The sequence below is a fragment of the Pygoscelis adeliae genome, unplaced genomic scaffold, assembly GCF_000699105.1.
Source record: "Pygoscelis adeliae isolate BGI_AS28 unplaced genomic scaffold, ASM69910v1 Scaffold79, whole genome shotgun sequence".
Taxonomy (NCBI): domain Eukaryota; kingdom Metazoa; phylum Chordata; class Aves; order Sphenisciformes; family Spheniscidae; genus Pygoscelis; species Pygoscelis adeliae.
The window spans coordinates 4,075,697-4,093,975 of record NW_008825532.1 but is presented as its reverse complement, the minus strand read 5'-3'; the positions used below and the strand labels follow the sequence as shown (position 1 = coordinate 4,093,975).

General features: G+C 47.1%; 1 protein-coding gene across 2 annotated transcripts in view; it reads left to right on the top strand.

The window, feature by feature from the left end:
• Positions 1 to 18,279, top strand: part of MBNL3 (muscleblind-like splicing regulator 3) — a 59,017-nt gene that overhangs the window by 12,102 nt on the left and 28,636 nt on the right. The gene's annotated exons all lie outside the window — the stretch shown is intronic.

Sequence of the window (18,279 nt, the reverse complement as noted above, 5' to 3'; positions counted from 1 at the left end):
TGCAGTAACATGCATTTATGTAATTGAGCTGTTTGGAAGCTTTAAAACAAATATAAACAAGATGTGCCAGGCTTTCTGGAGAGCCCATCATCTGACATCTCCCACAGAGCATTTAAGTAAGTGGTTAGATTTCCAAGTGAGGAGCTGAGCTCTTTGAAAATCTGCCCCTATAAATATTGTTTTGCTGGCATTAAAATAAATGCTTTGAGGCACTTGGGTGAATGTTGCCCCATACAGGCACAGTTTTACTTATGGCTTATTAATGTTGTTTTATTGTTCTTCATAAAACAGCAGAGAACCAGGCACTGACTTCCTTCTTTGCCCCATGTAGCCTCTCATGCCACGTCTGATGATGGCCTTTTGATTAGAGGAAAGGCCAAGGATTTGGAAAGCCAGCTTTCAAAGCCTTGCGATGATGCAGGCCACTTTAAAGTGTTGTAATGTCAGTCTCTGTGCCTAATTGCACTTTTTGACCTCACAGGAGCAGTACAAAGAAAATGCCTTTGAAGACTGAGTGGAGCTGAGCTACTGTAGTAACAAGACTCTGGGTGTTTTAGACAGATGTCCTAACTGAGTAAGCATTTCAAACCCTGGCTCCTAAATGAATAGCTATCAAACACAGTTAGTTCTTCCGCAAGTTTACCCGTCTGTTACGAAAGCTCCCTCTCCTGTAATGGCAGTGAAAATATTCAGCTTAACCATAGCGAACGTGTTAGGAAAATAAAACCTTTTTGCTGTCCGTGCAGTAGAAAGTACATGGCACAAAAGTAATGCTGATCTCTGCTCTCGGCAGCCTTGGCACTTCTGACTATGAACATCTGGTTAGTGTTTGGCCTTGGTTTTGGGTTTCAGTGATGTGGTTACTCAGTGTCCCCACCGTCAGAGGCGTTGGAGGCTGTTGATGCTGGAGTGATGGATTTTTAACCTCTAACTCTGCTTTTTTACCTCCTCTGTCTAAAGCCAGCACCTGGGCATGGCTCTGCTGTTCTCTGCGTGCTTGAGCTCCAAGCTGGAAAGCTGGGGGCTGGAGGTGCCTTTCTGCAACATGTAGCTTAAAGCTGTGGGGAAGGTGCGTATTCCTGAGGGGGGATAATTGGCTTGCTGGGACGTGAGTGTACTCAGTCCAAGCAATTCCCCAAGTTTGTAGTGAAATGTTATGGCAGATGGCTCGCTTACAATGCGGTATATTATTAGAACCATGATCGGTGCTAATAAGGTCATTGGCAGTGGGGGAGGAGGTCAGTGTCTGATGTTGTTTGAAAGGTGGCAGCCTGCACTCTGGGGGAGAAGTTTTCTCTTACTGTACTGGAATGTGAATGTTTAAAACTAATCTGGCTGCACAGTAGACAGCAAGACCCACCGCCCAGCCCAGTGGGGATGCTGGGGATGCTGCTGGCCCCAACCCCTCACTGAGGTAGGTGTGCAGAGCACTATTAAAAAGTGGAGAAAAATTCTGCTTTAATTAACAATCCCGAGAATGGGAACCAGGAGCAGTTTAGCTAGTCCTACAGACCGGGTATAGTATCACAAGGCATTGCACAGTCAGGTGACTGATTAGTGGTATGCACTGAGTTTTATCATGCCTCTGAACATACTCTGCATTAACACAGCACTTGCTTTTAGCTGGTCTCTCCTACACAGGTATTAAAAAAAGCCCCAAAATAACCACTACAGACAGGAGTGTCAGGATCAGCTGAGTTGCACTAGTGATGCCCACACTTCTGCCCAGCAGTACCCACACAAGGTTCTGATGAGGATTTAAGCCGTTAGCCCAAACTGTGCTGCTTTAACTCTATTTGTCTCATTACTTCTGCTTTGAGTAAGCGGCTCTGGGGTGCTGTGAGCAGCTCTGGATGCTTATTGAGAGAAAACAGCGCTCAAACAGAGGGGCAGTTGGGAAAGCATGGAGCATCTAGCTGGGGTGGAGGAGATGGCCAGGAGCAGCACAGACGTGGCGGAGCTGCAGCCAGCCTGCCTGAGAGCACAGCCGTCATTAGACGGTGCTTCCCTAAATCCTTATTATCCGCAGGGGCACGGCTGGTGCTGGGAACAGTCACACGGAGATTAGGTCCTTAAAGAGCCCCACCACAACCGAGCAGTTTGAAAACAAAACCTCAGCGTGTAATCCTAACCATCCTGGCCGATCCTACTGACCGGCGTTTCTTCCTCTTGCTGTCAGCTCCTGAAGGATCAGAGTGTGAGTAAAGCTTGCTTTCTTGCCATTAAGTGATGCTTGATCCCGCATGGCTGGTTCGTGCAGCATTGTGCTGCGTGCAGTGCTTGGGCTCTGCTCCCAGTGTCCCTTCCACGTGGTGCTGCAGATACCAAGTGCTGGATGGCTTTGGTAGGAGGAAGCGAGAGCCTCGCGGGGTTGGACATTTCAGCCCATACAGTAGCACTTGAGGGGCCAGGGCAGCAGGGAGTTGAAAGCCGGATGTGTAGATGAGCCTTCAAGGAGGGCTTGGAGGGTCATCCAGTTATGGCAGAGATGATGGTGTTCGAGGTCAACTGTAGGAAGGAAAGCACTTTCCTCCCCGTGATGGAATCTTGTTTCATAAAACAGTGGATTTCTAAGACAGAGTTGTCTTTGGGAGGGGATGTCGCTCCTTCCCAAATGCTCTAGGGGAAGGTGTTAAAGATGCATCTGGTGCTTTCTGCAGGAGCCCTCCCAAATCTTGCTCCCATGGCACAAGACTTGCAGCCTTATGCCCTATTTCTCCTTTCTGCTCTGTTTCCTCCTCCCCCCCAGGCTTGTTTGTCCCCGAGCCCTCCTGCAGCTCCACTGTCCTCTCTGTCCCTGTTGTTAGGTGTGGTGTCTGTGGGGACTGACCAAGGCAACCCGGGAAGTCTCTTGCCCTCCACCTCTCCTGTTGCTTCAGCAGTCATTTTTATTTCTCGGTGCATCTGGTGCGCTTGCAGATGAAGAAGTAATCATCATGGTTACTTCCCCACAGACTTTGGCTCCCCGCTGTGTCATTCGTGTTGCCTGTAAAGCCTCTGTGGCGTGCTGCAGGGTGGGAGCTGGAGCAAGGCAAGTAGGCTGAGTGACTCAGAGGCACTTGGAGGAGGAGCGCTGTCAGGGTTGATAAAAGCAGGACAGAGATGTCTGAAACCTTCACTGAGCTGCAAGAGATGGACCATGCAGGAAGGAGGTGGGGGTGACTCCAGGGAGGAGCAGAGCGGCATGGGCACTCTCCCATGGGACGGGGAAGCTTGGGGATGCGGCAAGGCCCCCTGCCACCCATCACTGTTGGCTTTATCAGAATCTGCTGGCTGGTGCAGCGCAGCAGGGCACAGATTACCCCGCAGCACCAGCACAGCCTCCCTGCCAGCTCTGCATCATGCTTCGGTCTCCGGAGCCCACTCAAACTGCTGCTGCGCCACAGTTGGGAGAGTTGAGGGGTGGGGGAAAGTCCCTTGGGGCCTGAAAGGCAAATGGGCAGGATTGCTTTTAGCTAGTGATACAGAGATGGGAAGGGCAGGCTGCCTGCTGCCAGGAGGCAGGAGCTCAGAAAGCATCAAGGGCATCGCAGCCGCAGCTGCAGCAGTCCAGCACAGAGCGGCTGGCATGCAGTCTCCGTGTGGCTGAGGCTTCCCCTAGCCACCTGGGGTTTTTCCACCAAGTCTGGTGTATTTAGACTGGAAACTCTTCAGGCTGGGACTCTCTCATTCTGTGTTTGGGTAGTAATCGGAGCAGGACCCTGAGCTGTAGCATCGATGGGTATTTGTATTCCCACAGCCAAAAATCCCCTGCTGTGGCCTTGTGCGATAAAGCACAGATTGAATTAAGAGGATTTTCATTGTTGTTGTTTTGTGTTTCTCTGTGTGGGTTTTTTGAAGAGTCCATGGTAATGTAAAGTCTTTAGAAGTCTTTACTCAGAGCTCACATTAGCTAGGACAGAAATATCACTGAATTTTTTGTTGTTTTGATTGTGCTAATTCTTAGAGAACGATTTTAAGCATCCTTTTAGAGCTTAGCCCAGCCAGAGGAAAAGTGTTAGCACTTTCCTTAATATTTCTTTTTTCTTTGTATCAGAGGTACTTGCACAAAAGTTTGCGCAGGGATTTCCGCCAGGGCCCTATCAGAAGTCCATCTATCTTGGTTTAAGCCAGTGAGAGCATTTTTTCCAGCCGGGTGTTCGCTGACGTCGGCACTGGTCGTGCTGCATTCCAGACTCACTAATGACACTGGAGCTTCTTTGCAGCTACTCCTCTCACGTGGCTGGAGAGGCTGCAGATGTCCTCAGGAAAGGTCACTCTTCCTTGCAGAAAAAAATCTAGCCTGATCCAGTATGGGCCCATCTCACCTAAAAGCAAATGAATGTTTGCATCGCAGCTGACTCATCCTGGCTGTACCCGATCAGGGCAGTGAAAGGTCTTTTTCTTGTTGCCCTTTTAGGAAGGGATTGTGCTGTGTCCGAAGGTATCTCTTGTCAGTGGCAGAAGTAGAATACATGAGGTCAGGTGTCTGCCTGCCTGCCTAAGTCAGTCATGTTGTCAAGATTGCTTTCTAATAGAAAACAGCCTTTAAAAGCTAATCCTTGCATTCCTCCTCGTCTACAAAAGGTTGAGCATCAGGCGGTCTGTACTGCACTGGTGACCGGGACAAGGATAAGCAGCTCAGAGTAGAAGTTGAACGCAGGAGTTTGGAAAGCAGAGCAGTAATACGGAAAGGGCAGAAAAACTCCACAGTAATTTGATCAGTTTGCTTTTTTTGACTGAAGCCTGAATAAGCAAGCATGTCCGCATGGATATGCTTTAGTTGCTTCTACCTCCCCCAGCTTTTCTCTTCTGCTCTCAAACCTAAATAAGTGTATCTGGCAGTTATTAAAAACACAGACTGCAAAACCCCAAGCAAATGAAATGAAAGCTGGGACAGACAGACGAACGGACACACATGCGTGCACACACGCGACACATTCCTTTCTTAGCTGTTCTGGCACTTATACTAGTGCCACTCAGAGGAAAATTTAGGTCAGGATTTCTGGCATGGCAAAAGTTGCATCCTGCGGGAGAAAGTGGATACATCCACCCAGTAAGGCTGTACAACCTTTTTAGTGTCCTGTCCTACAGCTCTTGTTACAGGAGAGGGAACAGATCTAATCAGCGGCTACATGGAATTAACCTTTCAGCATCTGAAATAATGGCTTCTACAAAATGCATTATCTGTTAATCCCCATTCCTGGCATTGCGTGGAGAAAACAGAACTAACTTTCTAGATTTTGGGGTCTTTGGGCTCTACATCACGTAGTGACTCTGAATTCTGGGTCTATAGGTCAGCATGGAGTACAGGGTGAGCAGAAAGCCTCCTTGAGCAGGCTGCCTTGCAGCCTCCGTGTTGACTTATGTCCTGGGAAGGGTTTATTACTTGACTGTACGCAGTTAGGAGCAAGAGCACGCTTTGGCTGAGCGAGGTAGGGAGTGTGAATCTGCACAGACCCTCACGAGACTCCATAACAGACTGGGGCAACAGGGGTCTGTGAGGAGTGTTGTAATTAGGACAGGTAGAAGTTTTGCTCTGGCTGAGGCTGTTTTTATAAATCCGTCATAAATTAACAGGGTTTCAGATATTGGCACAGAATTTGGCATCCTGTCCCTTAAGGCTGGCTGCCTGTGTGGTACTTGTGACTAGTGCATGTGAACTGCGGTTAAATATGTCCCACTGTTTGCAGTTTTAGCCCAGAACTGCATTATTGCAAAATTCTCCTTTTGCCCATAGAGATGGCAGCGCATTAGCTTTGGCATTGCAAGCCCATCGTGTTTACCTCCATGGAAAAAGGCCTGTCCTATTGCTGCTGCAGCTTATTGCGCTGCTTCGTGGACTCAAGTCCTAACAAACATTTACACTGTGCCTTACCATCTCAAGTGAAAGGGAGGTTAGCAAAGATCGGTCACATATCTGTTTTCTAGTGCCAGGCACTTCTTAAAGAGCACTTCTGAAGGTGTTTTCTTAAAAGAAAAATCCCCTCTGAGACTTAAATGTGCATACGTTACTGGCTGTAATAAACAACACGCTAAAATAGATCAGTCTGCAAAAGCTAACTGAGGTGGAATATTTGCCTAGGGCAAGGCAGGCTTTTTCTTTTTGTTTGGTTTTTTCTTTGGTTTTCTTCCTTCCTTTCTCTTCAAACGTTGCTGCTGCTGTGATTCAATGTTGCTTGGCCTGGATGCCCTCTTTGGAAGCCAGGGCCCCTGTGAGATGTGTGGTCCTGGCCTGCTGTGCTTAGCAGGCTGCAAGAGCTCCCTTGAAGGTGCTTTTTGTATCTGCACCTTTAATCCTCTGACCAGCAGCAAGTTCATTATACCATGGGCGTGAAATCTGAGGCCTGGCATGGACCGGAAAGATTTGGGGTCCTTGCTCAGAGACAAGTGAGAGCATGTGGAGTTGGTGGCACGCAGTCAGCCCTTCTCCTGGTGGTCTGGTAGCTTCTCCGCTAAGCTGGAGCAAAGGGGACGTGGGGTGCTGTGCACAAACCTGCCCGGCATGTCTGGCTGAAATAGGAGCACGAGGTCACAGCTTGGTCTTTGGTGGACCTAACTGTAGCCAGAGAGGCACTGCTATGGGAGAAAGTGGGTGGAGGGGTGGGCTTCAACGTGCAGCAGGGAAGAGACGAATGGGAAGCAGTGAAGGGAGCCGAGCAATGGGACAGAGAGGAGTGAGAGTAGGGAGGAGCTGGGGACATCAGTGGGCAGCCATCAGGGTGAGGGGCAGGGGGAGCTGCCTCTACTCTCTGCTCTTAAGCCAAGAGCAGAAAGGTGTCCTCTGCCTTGGAGCATCAGAACCCCGGGCTCTGACTGATGTCTGGGAGCAAATCTTGGCCTGCAGTGGCAAGCAACTGCTCCCCTGCAGTCACCTCCTTCAGTGGCTTAAGCTAATGCACAGAGGGACTATCGTGTCCTGTTCTGACACCTCTTGGTGCTTCCAGCCAAAGGGTGGAAAGCCAGAGTGTCAGTGCCATGGTGTGCCCCAGCAGGAGTCATCAGCATGCTTAGCAGAGCCCTGCCAGCATCCTTTCCTGCTCAGGGTGCTGCTGCATTACCCCCTGGCAGCCCCTCAGTAGCTGAGGCTGAAGCACATCCTGCACAGTTATTTTTTCCAGACTGAAGATTTTCCCTGGGAATTGTCAGCCCAGATGGAATTAATTTTTTTTTAAAGTTTTTTCATTATTTTTTGAAAACCAGGAATCTGTTTATGCCCATTAAGCTTTTGCTTTCTGAGCAAAGCAACAACACAAACAAAAATTGGACTAATCCTCAGTTGGTAAATTGTTATATTCTGCCAAGTTCTTACAGTTCTTATCACTTAGTTTTGCTTAGAAAGAGCCCAACATGCACACTAAAATAATTCAGTTCCAAGTTTTTAAAAAAAAAAAAAAAAAAGCTGCCACCCACAAATCTCCTTTTATTTGCAGTTTCATTTTGCTCTCCAAAATGCAGTGAGAATGAGGTTTTCTGAGCATGGCTTTGCCCTCCGCAGGACAGGAGGGAGGGTGTGGGTTGGACACTTAGTTATCAATCTCTGTGCTTCCCTGTTTGCCTTGTCCCTTGTGTAAACTCAAGGAGCGAGGCTGCCAGAGGTGGTCATGCGTCCGATATTTGTATTCATGAACACAGTGCTTTAACATTTATTCTCCTGGGCTTTAATGTACTTTGCTTGGTTCTGTCTACGTGTGGTTTGCCTGCTGCAATTGCAATATTCAACAGACACTGTAGGTAGAGGAAGGTCAGAAGCATCAACTTTCCATATGACCTTGACAGATTCAATCAGTTGGCGAAAGTTGTAGAATTGGATTATGGGATTTGCAATGAAAAAGTGGTTTAAGGGACAAGAGAAATTACGCTTGGTATTTTCAAAAGCTAGCCTGGTGTAACAGCAATCAGGAGGGACAGAACTGAGGGAGACGAAAGGTGGAAGACGTATTAGAAGTTTTATTTTGTTTGTTTTTCTGTGGGGTTTTGTGGTGGTTTTTTAATATAGTACTTGTGCAATATTGTTCCAGAGACTGGCATGGGTTTTTGTAATTTATTACAGAAGAAAAATCAATGACATGCCAGTGTTTCTATCTTCCAGGTAGAATTGATTTTTTTTTTTTCTACTTACAAAGAGTCCTACACTAAAACATTCACCCGCAGTAATATTAACGTTGCAGGATGTCACCTGCTTCGCCTCCTACTCTAAATACATGCAGTGATCCCAGGGCTAAACATGCTTCTAAAGGCACTGTCTTTACTGGGTGCTAAATGCCTTCCTTCGTAATTGTTATCGATCAGTTGCTTGAGCGGGTCTGTGGCCAGGGATGTCTGTAAAAGCTTATTTAGCTTGGAGAGAGCCTGTATTTGATCCTGTATTGAAGAAACCTATTTTATTGTGCTTTTAACATTCCTGAACCTGGGAGAGTAGTGGAATAATACTTGGAAGACATTAAAAATGATCAGTTCAGAACTCGAAATTGATGATACTTCTATTCTGTTTTAACATCATTTCAGATATGTGGTGGTAACAGACTGATACGGTTCACAAAACGTAGCCTAATCAAAATGTATCGGTGGATACAAAAGAAAAGAACTCGATGAAGTCTTTATTCCTCTCTTTTGTGGAATGAGATTGCTGTTCATTGCAAGTAGTAATCTCTCAGATAAACATGTTTTTCTGTTCTGTGGCTTTACAGCTCATAAAAAATGTACTTGAACAGTGCTGTACTCTTTTAATATATATTTCTTAGACTTGGTAAACACTGTCCATTGCTTGGAGCAAGCAAAAATGTTCCACAAACCAAAAATGTTAAAATCAATACACGTTTTTCATTGAGCATAACAGAGCATACCATTGGCCTGAATGAAGAGAGCTTGGCAGGAGAACAGAGCTGGAAAGAGTTGTCAAGATGTAAAAAATATAATGAAGGAGCTACAGGGCTTTTCCCCAACAAAGTAACTGCTCCGAGTTTGTAAGAACCTTCAAGTATAACAAACAGCTTGGAATGAAAATCCTGCGTGAAAGCAGGACAGCCACGACCTCTTTGTGCTGTCCTGGGGAAATTCAGCAGAACATTGCTGTATTCAGCAACGTGCAAAAGTAAAACTTCACTCACAGCAGCTCTCAGCTTCCCTAATTGCCAGGTGAATGAGGATTTGGGAGTTTAGGCTGGTGCCTGTGGCTGCTTAGTCTACTGGACTACAGTAGTTTCATGTCCCCCCTGTTCCTAATTAAAATTTTTAAAAAAATCGTGGGGTGATGGTACTTGTTTAAATACTTGAGCTCCATGCTAACGAGCCATCCTTTCTGTATGGAGCTGGATTTGCCTGCTGAGTTCAGTGGTTTGAAGTTCTTGGCAATAGCTGTGAGTAACTGTCACTGGTTAAGGTGATACCAAAAAGGGAGACGAGGATGTAGAAATGCTGCTGCCTCTGCTTTGCTTTGTTTTTCTGTCCTGCTCTGGTTTGAGCTGTGTAACAAAAACAAGCTTGACAAACGTTTTGAGGCTGCAGTCTGTAAGTGTCTCCTAGATAAGCATGTTTGAATCCCAGCAGAGTGCATCTGATCTTGAGAAATGCCCTGTCCAAGTGCTTTGCAGTTTTATACACACTATTTGAAAGGACTGGCATCTGCAGTAGGATTTGTCCACACTGTGTGTGTCTATTTGTTCCCAGCATTTTGCATCTGATGACTGTCTCTTACCCTGGTGCGAGAGAAGCAATGTTATGTGCTCACTGTATTTTTTTTTTTTTTTTTTTAATATTGGTGCTGTTGTTCAGCTGCTAAATTGTTTCTGCCACACAATGGGAAGCATGTCCCCTGCTTGGGCAAAGTGCTGCTGTTCCTCACATAATGCCCGTTGATGGAGACCTGTCCTGTTGTACGATAGGTAGATGACCAAAGCCCTGTCAGCTTGGACATGTGCCACAGCGGGTGTGCATCTGGTGGCAAGGGGCAGCTTGCTTTCCAGTCCTGTGATGGAGGAGAGGGCTTCAGCACAGTGGCACACAGGGGCACAGCCTCTTCACCCCTCGTTTGTGTCTGTGACACAGGTTGGCTTTTATAGACAAAGGCCAGAATGACAGAGATGGCGGTGTTACAGGTTTCTAGCAGAGTTTGTTCAGCAGTCCCCTCAGCTGGCTGTTGGCAGCTTTTGTCTGGACTCGAATACGTTTGCAAAAATGATGCTGATGTTTTTCTTCCTCCTGTCCTTCCTTCCATCTCCCTGCAAAGCAAAAATATCCTAGCAGGGCAGTCACATGGGTGAGATGGGGAGCCTGAAGAGCAGCACCAATGTGCTAGTCAGGGATTTTTGTGTCTGCTTCCCATTCCTTCTGCATTTTTCTGACTTACTGGACTGAAGTAGCTGTGTTTGCCTGACTTGCTTTTTTAAGGTTGCAGAGGAATAAAATTTTTTTAAGCCCAAACCCCTACAGTTATTTATTTACCTCCTGGTTATCCTCCCAAGGCTCTGCTCCACAGCTGTAGGGAGAGGAGAACTGGGCAGACTGGGACTGTGCATAATGCACCAGTCTCACTTCAGCAGGTTGAACACAGCACGTCTGCTTGGTTTGCTCCGAGGGCTTTCTAGCTGCCTTGCACTTGCATGTGCCACTGAGCTTTGCTTTCAGTTCAAAAGGACCCAAAACTCTTGTCGTAGCTGCTGAATGTCACCTGCTTTCATTTGAAATCATGCAAAACATCAGGGTTCACTCATTTCAGTCAAAATCGAGTCTAGGCTTGCTCAGAAAGGGCTTGACCTGACATTCATTGAAGCCATGAAATTCAGTCGCTGTTTCAGTGACGAGCTGGGGCTGCCTTGAGAGTGCTGGGAGCATTGGTAGCCCTAGGAGCTTGTGATAGATATTCAGGTTTTTCCACTGAAACTGTGTGGAAAGGCAGGTCTGACTCTTGTCCTCTGTACCCTGACAAAAGACATGTCCCTGTTCGCCTGAGCAGTCCCGGGTTGGAGCTGACACGCTGCTGCCGCAGCTCAGACCATTGTTCAGAACAGCATAAAATCTGAAGAGGTTTCTCGAACAACTGCAGGGGAGCTGAGTTGGGCCAAAATAATACCTGGGGTGTTTTTAGCAGTTTTCTTCTCATCTGTCTGCACAGGCTCAGGGAGGTGGCTCTTTGGACCCAGAGGTAGGAAGTTCAAAGAAGTTAGGCGGAGCTCATCCTAGAGATGTTGCAAAACTGTGGTTTGTGCTTTTTATGAGCTGTTTGAATCCTATTTCCAGCAAATTATGTATTCATGAACTGTACTCATTCCTAGGTAGAACATGCATTTCATGGGGTCTATATCATCCATACCTGGAAGCTACCAGATTAACCTTAACTCTAGCATTTTTATCCACATACATTGAAATTGAAACTTCTGTATGATAGGAAGTCTACGTTGCTTCCCTTCCCTTTGAGGCTGATAGCATTACCAGATGGCAAACTAGAAGATACGTTTTGCTTTTTCTTTTCAGCTATGATCTGTTCACAGCAGGATCCACACCATAACAGCAGTCTTTGGGCTCTCTGTAAATGGGTGTTAAACCTGCATTTGAAAAATGTCAGCAACTAGCTGTGCTGTATTTTTTTTTATTGCTGTTAAAAGTAACTTCAGACCACCAGCTTCTTTGTACCCAACGTTGTGTACAAATGCATGTTTGATGGCAAGTAGGAGTCCTGGCATAGGTAGGGTACAGAGCACTAGGTCTCTAGCATCCCTACAGGTGTCCAGAGAGGAGCAGAAAAAGCAGTGGAAGTGGAAAGCCTTTGAGATGGGTTATTTCAGAGAGATAGGGAGGATGGAGTGCTGGCATTGGATTTGGGAGCCTTTGACGTGGCACAAATCAGTTTCCAAACAAGACAGGGAACAAAGCATAGGAGAAACTTCTATGTGACAACCCACAACAGCTTGGAAGACTGAGTTCAGTGGCAGTCTGGAAGCAGTCTTGTGCTTGGCAAGACTGTTCGGTTTTGTTTTGTTTCGTTCTGGTGACTTGAATGATGGAATAGAGAGAGTACGCTTGTTAAATTGGTAGGGTGCTCTGAGCTGGGAGGAACTACAGACACTTTAGAGAACCAGATGTGGAGTTGCAGATAATCTTGACAGGTTGGAAAAATAGTCCATTAAAAAGGGGTGTGAGTTCAATAAAAGCAGTACAAAATATTGCATTTAAGTGAATCAGCTGCATGATACAGGATGCAGCATAGCTGGGTAGGCAGTAGTTCTGGAAGAGGCTTGTTGAGAGTGAATCAAAAATGTTATTACACTGTTAGAAGGGAAGAAAATGTCATGCAGGGATGTGTAAGCAGCAGTGTCATCTGCAGGACATGTGACAAAAATCTTCGTACATGCACAGCACTGGTAAGGGTTTAGCAGTGCCCCATGCATGCACACATGTCAGCAGGGGTGCAGGCTGACTGGGGGAGCAGCCTAATGAAAGGCTTGGAGGCCGTGCTCACAAAGTTGAAAGAGCATGGTTTGCATAGTCTAGAGCAGAGAGGTTTGAGGAAGGGGGATAGATGTGACTGCAGCCTTTAAGTATGGGCCCTTCCTTAAAGCAGAAGGGAGTAACTCCTGTTCTGGCCCTCTGGAGTAAGGCAAGTTTTAGGCTTCGGTTGCAGGAGGAGCAAAACTGCAGTTGAGAATCAGGAGGAGCTTTATAGCTGCAGGGAGAATGATGTGTTGGAGTCCCTTGTCTGGGAAATACACAAGCAGTAGGTACAAAGAAAATAGGTGAAGTTGATCTGTGTAGGCCTAGGGGTGATGTGTCACTTCTGTACATCCTTCTAGGCCTGCTTTTTAGGGTCCTTCTAGGTGGGCTAACAGCCTTCCACGAGAACACATTCAAGGAGTGCTTTGTACATAATTACACTTTAAAACCTCTCTGTAAAAGTGAGCTGCTCTAATGCTGCGAGGAGAAAAGCATTGCTATTAAGCAAAAGTTAATCTGAGGTACTGTGCCAGGGTCAATGTTCAAGGGAGGTTGCAAGGTTGTACTTCTCACTGACTCGGTTGGCAGTGTAACTTTTAATGTTTCATTAGCCTGTAGAAAAGAATTGCAGATAAGGTATGTACAGAGCTAGGCTTTGAACTGCAGCAAGTGACAGCTTGGCTGCATGAACACCTATCTGAGACATAACGCTCGCTAATGATCAGGCTGATTTGTTGGCTCCAACCTCCTTTGTTTTCCAGTTGAAAACATGCTATTTCCATGCTATTTGATGTTGTTTGCTGAGTGGAAGGTGTTTGCTCCAGCAGTGAGATGGACAGCCATCTCCCTTCCTCCCTCCAGCACAGTTTTCTACCTGTGCGGAAAGAGGAGTGTGATGCAGCATTGGAGACGGCAGAATGAGCCATGCAGTGCATTGGAGATGGCAGGATGAGCCAGCATGCCAGTTGTTCAGCCCTGGAGCAAATTGCTTAGGGACAAACCGTAGCGAGCACGAAACACTTGAGTTGGAGTGGTGGATGGACAGTGTTCCCAACACCCTGGTAGTTTGCTTGCCTGGGAGGTTATCTTTGAAGCTGCAAGTCCCTATAGTGTGGGCAAAGGACTTTGAGCTTGGGCATTACCAGATACCAAGTCTGCCTCCCAGTGTCTCTCTTTTATTAGAGAGCAGATGACAGTAGGGGTAGACCTGGAGCAGCATGTGCTGCTCAGTACATGTTCTTAGCTGTGCTGCATGAACACAGGGATGAAGCCCAGAGCTCCCCCCTTTCTGCCTCCCACTGTTGCGTGGCGATTCACGCTTTGTGGGCAGTTCTGCAGCCTGGTCTCTGTCTGCCGTCCAGATGCGGGGGCAGACACCATGGTGGCTGAGGTTGTATTGCACATGTGAAAGCCATGCAAGGCTCTGGCAGGAGTGAGGATCCCTGGCCAGGAGAAGGCCTCTGTGTGCATGTGCAGCGTGGGATGGAAAGCAGGGAGCATTTGTGCCTCAGTGCTGGAGCAGCAGGCACTGAGTAAGCAGGGCCAGCACATCTCTGAATGTGCCTCCCCACTGAGTTCTTCTTGGAGGGGTGGAAATCTGCTGCTTCATGCAGGGAAAAGTTATGCAGACAAGCTGTGTTTTGGTGCCTGGTTTTGTGCAAAACATGGAAATCCTTTCCTGCCTGGTCTCTTTTCATTCTTTTTGCTGTCAGTCATTGTACATGTCATCAGTGTCTGCGGAAAAGACAGCACAGTCAGGGCACAAACCTACTGCAGCCTCCAGTGTGTGAAAAGCAACATTAGCTTAAAGATTTTCACATGAGAACGGCTGGTGATTGATGGGACATACAGTGCAGTCATTAAAACCAGAAATACGTGTCTGCTCTGGAACCCCTCGCTGGTGTCCAGGATTAAAGAGACTGTAACAAACTGCATTACTGGTGCAAACGTGAGCAAGCCGTGGGTTTGTGCTGGAAGCCTTGTTTCTGCAGCACGGTTCAGCTTACTTCAGCAGCCAATGAGAAGAGAATTTGTGCAGCATGCTTAGGGTAGGTTCATCCAGCCTGGTGCAGTACCCAGTGTGCTTTTATTTGCATCCCTCTGAGCTAGGATGCAGATGACAAGGTGCAGCCCAGCAGACTCCAAACAGCCAGGTGTAATGCAGGTTTTTCTACTGGATTTAAGTGTGCTGCCATCAGTGCTGCACTCGAAACAGCTGGCTTTGTTGCACTGCAAGCTGCTGTCACATTAGCTAGTGTCAGATGCCAGCCATTTACAGTATGCGCCATCACAGCATGACTTAAGTTGGCAACACAGAGTCAATCACATGCCAGCAGCCTACTGTAAGGGTGGGGGAGTGTGTGGAAGGAAAGGGGGAGAAGATACTCTTATAAAATCTTTTAATGATTTATTTTTAATATCCATTTTTCAAGCCTTGGGAAGTGCAGTCCATATGCTTTTCCCTCCTGGCTGTAGTTGGCAAAGAAGCTGACGAATATGGTCCTTCAGACTCCTTCCATTTTGCGAGGAGCCAGAAAATACGGCTATATTTAGCATGTTACCAAGGCCAGCAGCAGAGCGTGTTGCTGGGTGGTGATTCCCTGGCTGCAGGCTCGCGGGCCACCTGGGACAAGGTGGCAATGCACCTTCCCTGGAGTCAATACTCATGCTAAATTAACAGCAACAAACTCTTCCAGTTACAACAGGATGGCTGCACTGGTCCCAGCAGGCTCAGCACGCTGCTCGCTGACACAGGTCGGTCTCTGAGCACTGTGCCCTTTCCTGACACATGCAGCGACCCGCTCCAGGTGCTAGGATGGTGCTTTTTAGTGCAACGCTCAGCTTGGAGAGTGTCTCAGCAGGTCTCTGCAGGGCACTGGGGCTGTCCTGTGCCCTGTACTGAGCATTTGATGTGCTGGAGCCACAGCTAGTCACTGCAGCAAAACTGGGCCTTTTAGCATGAAGACGCTCATCTGAAACTTAGGGGGCTGACTCCTGTTGTATTTTCTCATATTGTATTCCTAGGCCACCCAGGTATAAAATGGAGTTGTCCTTATTTGTCCCCAGCCCAGTATCCACACAGCAGATTTGCTACCAGTTCCCTGTTGTTTTCCCTGCTGTGTTGCAGCTGGTACTGAGAAGTGAATAATGGCAGTTCCTTTGTCCTTCTGGCGGCTTTCGTAGAGCTGAAATTGGTCTTGAAGAGTGTACGTGTTGCTGAGAAGTAGTGAACTGTGGGCATTGTGATAGAAGTGTAGAAGGGATCACCCCCACCAGTGTTGGAGTTCAGAGGATACTAGAGGTGCCCATCACTTTAGAGCAAGACATCTTGAAAGTTGTTTCATAGCTGGATGTCTAAACTGGGAACATTTTGTGTTACCGTCACATCATCAGTTCTCAAAATTCATTGTCTGAGAGATGAAGAACCTACTGTGGTGTTGGAGAGGGCAACCCGACTCAGCTGTGGCTTCTAACCTGTCCTGGTGAAATGCAGTGGTTGATTATGCTCAGGATCAAAATGATGGTGAGGATGAGCTAGATTGAAGGTGTGGTTTTGAATCGAAGTGCAGCGGTGATTCATTTAGTCTTCCTGGAGACCTAGAAAGCCTGACTGACAACCGTGCTGCACTTCACAGCCTTTGCTCTGCAGCAGCATCTGCACAGCTCTCAGTTCCTCACAAATACATGTCCTCATTGAAACCAGTGGCACTCTGTGTGGGCACTGCTTTCTGCTCACAGCTCTGTCTGCAGGATCAAGGCCTCGTGCTGTATGGGGATTTTTAATAAAAACGTCCTGTTTGTAGAACCCCCTGTTGGAATTAAACTCTGTTTTGAGAAAAAAGTAGAACGAAGCTTCACACCAAGCTGGGGTGGCTAGTATCAATGACATGCAAAATTTCAGTCGGAATAGCAAAGTCCTTTTCAAGTTGAAGAAGGCCCTGTAAGTATTGTTTACAAAAAATAGTAGCTCTTTTTTCATCTTCTCCATTCCTGCAGTGTAGAAACATCTACACAGATTTATTCCAAATTTGATAGAAATTAGTGTTTTCCCAACCCAAAGCACTTGTGCCAAGTTTCAACCAGGAGGAATTTCTAAGGCTGATGCATAAGCCCTCGAAGACTGGAGCTTAGAACAGACCAGCTGCCTGGCCATCGGACAACCCTCTGCTCTGCGGGGTCTGCTCCTGGTCTGCAGCAACCTGAGCAGCCCCACAGAAGTTGTGGAGGTGGGATGCTGCAGATATGCTCTGAGCCTGAATGCTGGACTCTTGTTGGGTCCCAGGTGATGGGAAGGGCTGTGGAGGGACCTGATCCCATGCAGCTGGAAAGATGCCATGAGAAGGATGACCCAAACCTACCTAGCGCTGATGAGTCTCCTTCTAGATTAATGCAGTTATTTACCTTGTAGTAGTGCTGGATTGTCTGAGCACCAGCCAGCTGCGTGGTGCCATTTTACCCTCACTTTACACAGATGTAAGAAAGTGTGTGGTGATGAAGATTCATGTGCTCTGGGCCTGTGAGCAATTAACTCACTGCTGGGGATCTGGGGCTGTTAGATTGCTGAGAAGCCAAAACAATAGCATTAAAAAGCCTCTTTCTTTTTGAGTTGGGTTGTCAGGAGCCACTGGGCTCTTCTGGGAGCAGGGCAGAGAGTTTCACTCCACAAAGGCAGGCTGCTGAAGTTTGGGAGTGTTTTTTCCTGTCTCAGTGGGTTTAGACCATCACTTCTTGCATTTAGTTATTTGCCTCTAAATAATAACAGGGAGCCAGGAGTTTTGTTTAGCTCTCTGATCTCCTTGGAGAAGATAAAGGAGCCTGTTTCTCATGATGCCCCATTGCACAGCCCCTTTCACGCCACAGATGGGCTCTGCAGCCCTTTCTCCAGTGAAACTGTTATCCTCACCAGGAAAGGGGGCAGAGGAAAGCACACATAAAGCTTGCAGATCTTCGACTGCTCTCCAGTGACCTGCCCCTCTCTTGGTGTGCTGAGGAGCCTGGCTGGGGGTTCAAAAGCAACCCCTGCAGCAGGTCACAGTGTCAGCTTTCTGCAGCGGTACCCAGACTGTCCAGCGATTCCACTTGTGCATTTGTACAGGCAGATACAGGTCTTAAAAATCCCCAGGGGAGCATCCTGGATGCAGGCAGGGGCCCATGCTAGAGGGTTTCCACCAGTCTGTGCCCTGGGTGCGGTGGTGTGTAATGGGTGTACCTTTGTGGACCTGGTTATGGGATTACAGCTCTGCTGTGTGTGATCCTGCCAACAGGAGCAGGTATGTGGGGTCACCCAATGTGCCCCATTTTTGAAAGCAAACTTAATATATTGAGACCGAGAACTCAGTGTCCAGCCCTTGAGGAGAGTGCCACGGACAGGCTGGGTAATGGATGGTCCTGCTCCTTTGCTGGCTGCAGGAACAATTATTAGTTATCTGTCATGCAACGGCTCTGTGGTCCCCAGGCCTGGCCTTGTTTTATTAGGCTCTGAATAGCTACAGAAGAATTACTTCCTCAAAAAAATTCACCAGAAGTTATTTATAAAATTTACGCATAAAGTTGCATAAAATGTTTCTTGTATTCTGTATGCCTCTGTTTCTTGAGGAGGGAATACACAGGGAAAGATGGGGGGGACGGGACTATTTTTCGAGAATTATTTCATCTTAACAACAAAATTTGTTACTAGTTTTCTGTGTTCAGTGGACTGTTGGTATTTATCTTCCTATGTCTACTTGCAAACACTATTAAAGCAAGGCACAGTTTATAGATGTTTTTTAAAAGTGATGGTCCCAGTTGATTTGAGGTGATCTGTAACATTAGTGATCCTTTGCTTTTTAGGAGCCACTGGCTTCCATAGTGCTTATGTTTTTTTTTGGGGGG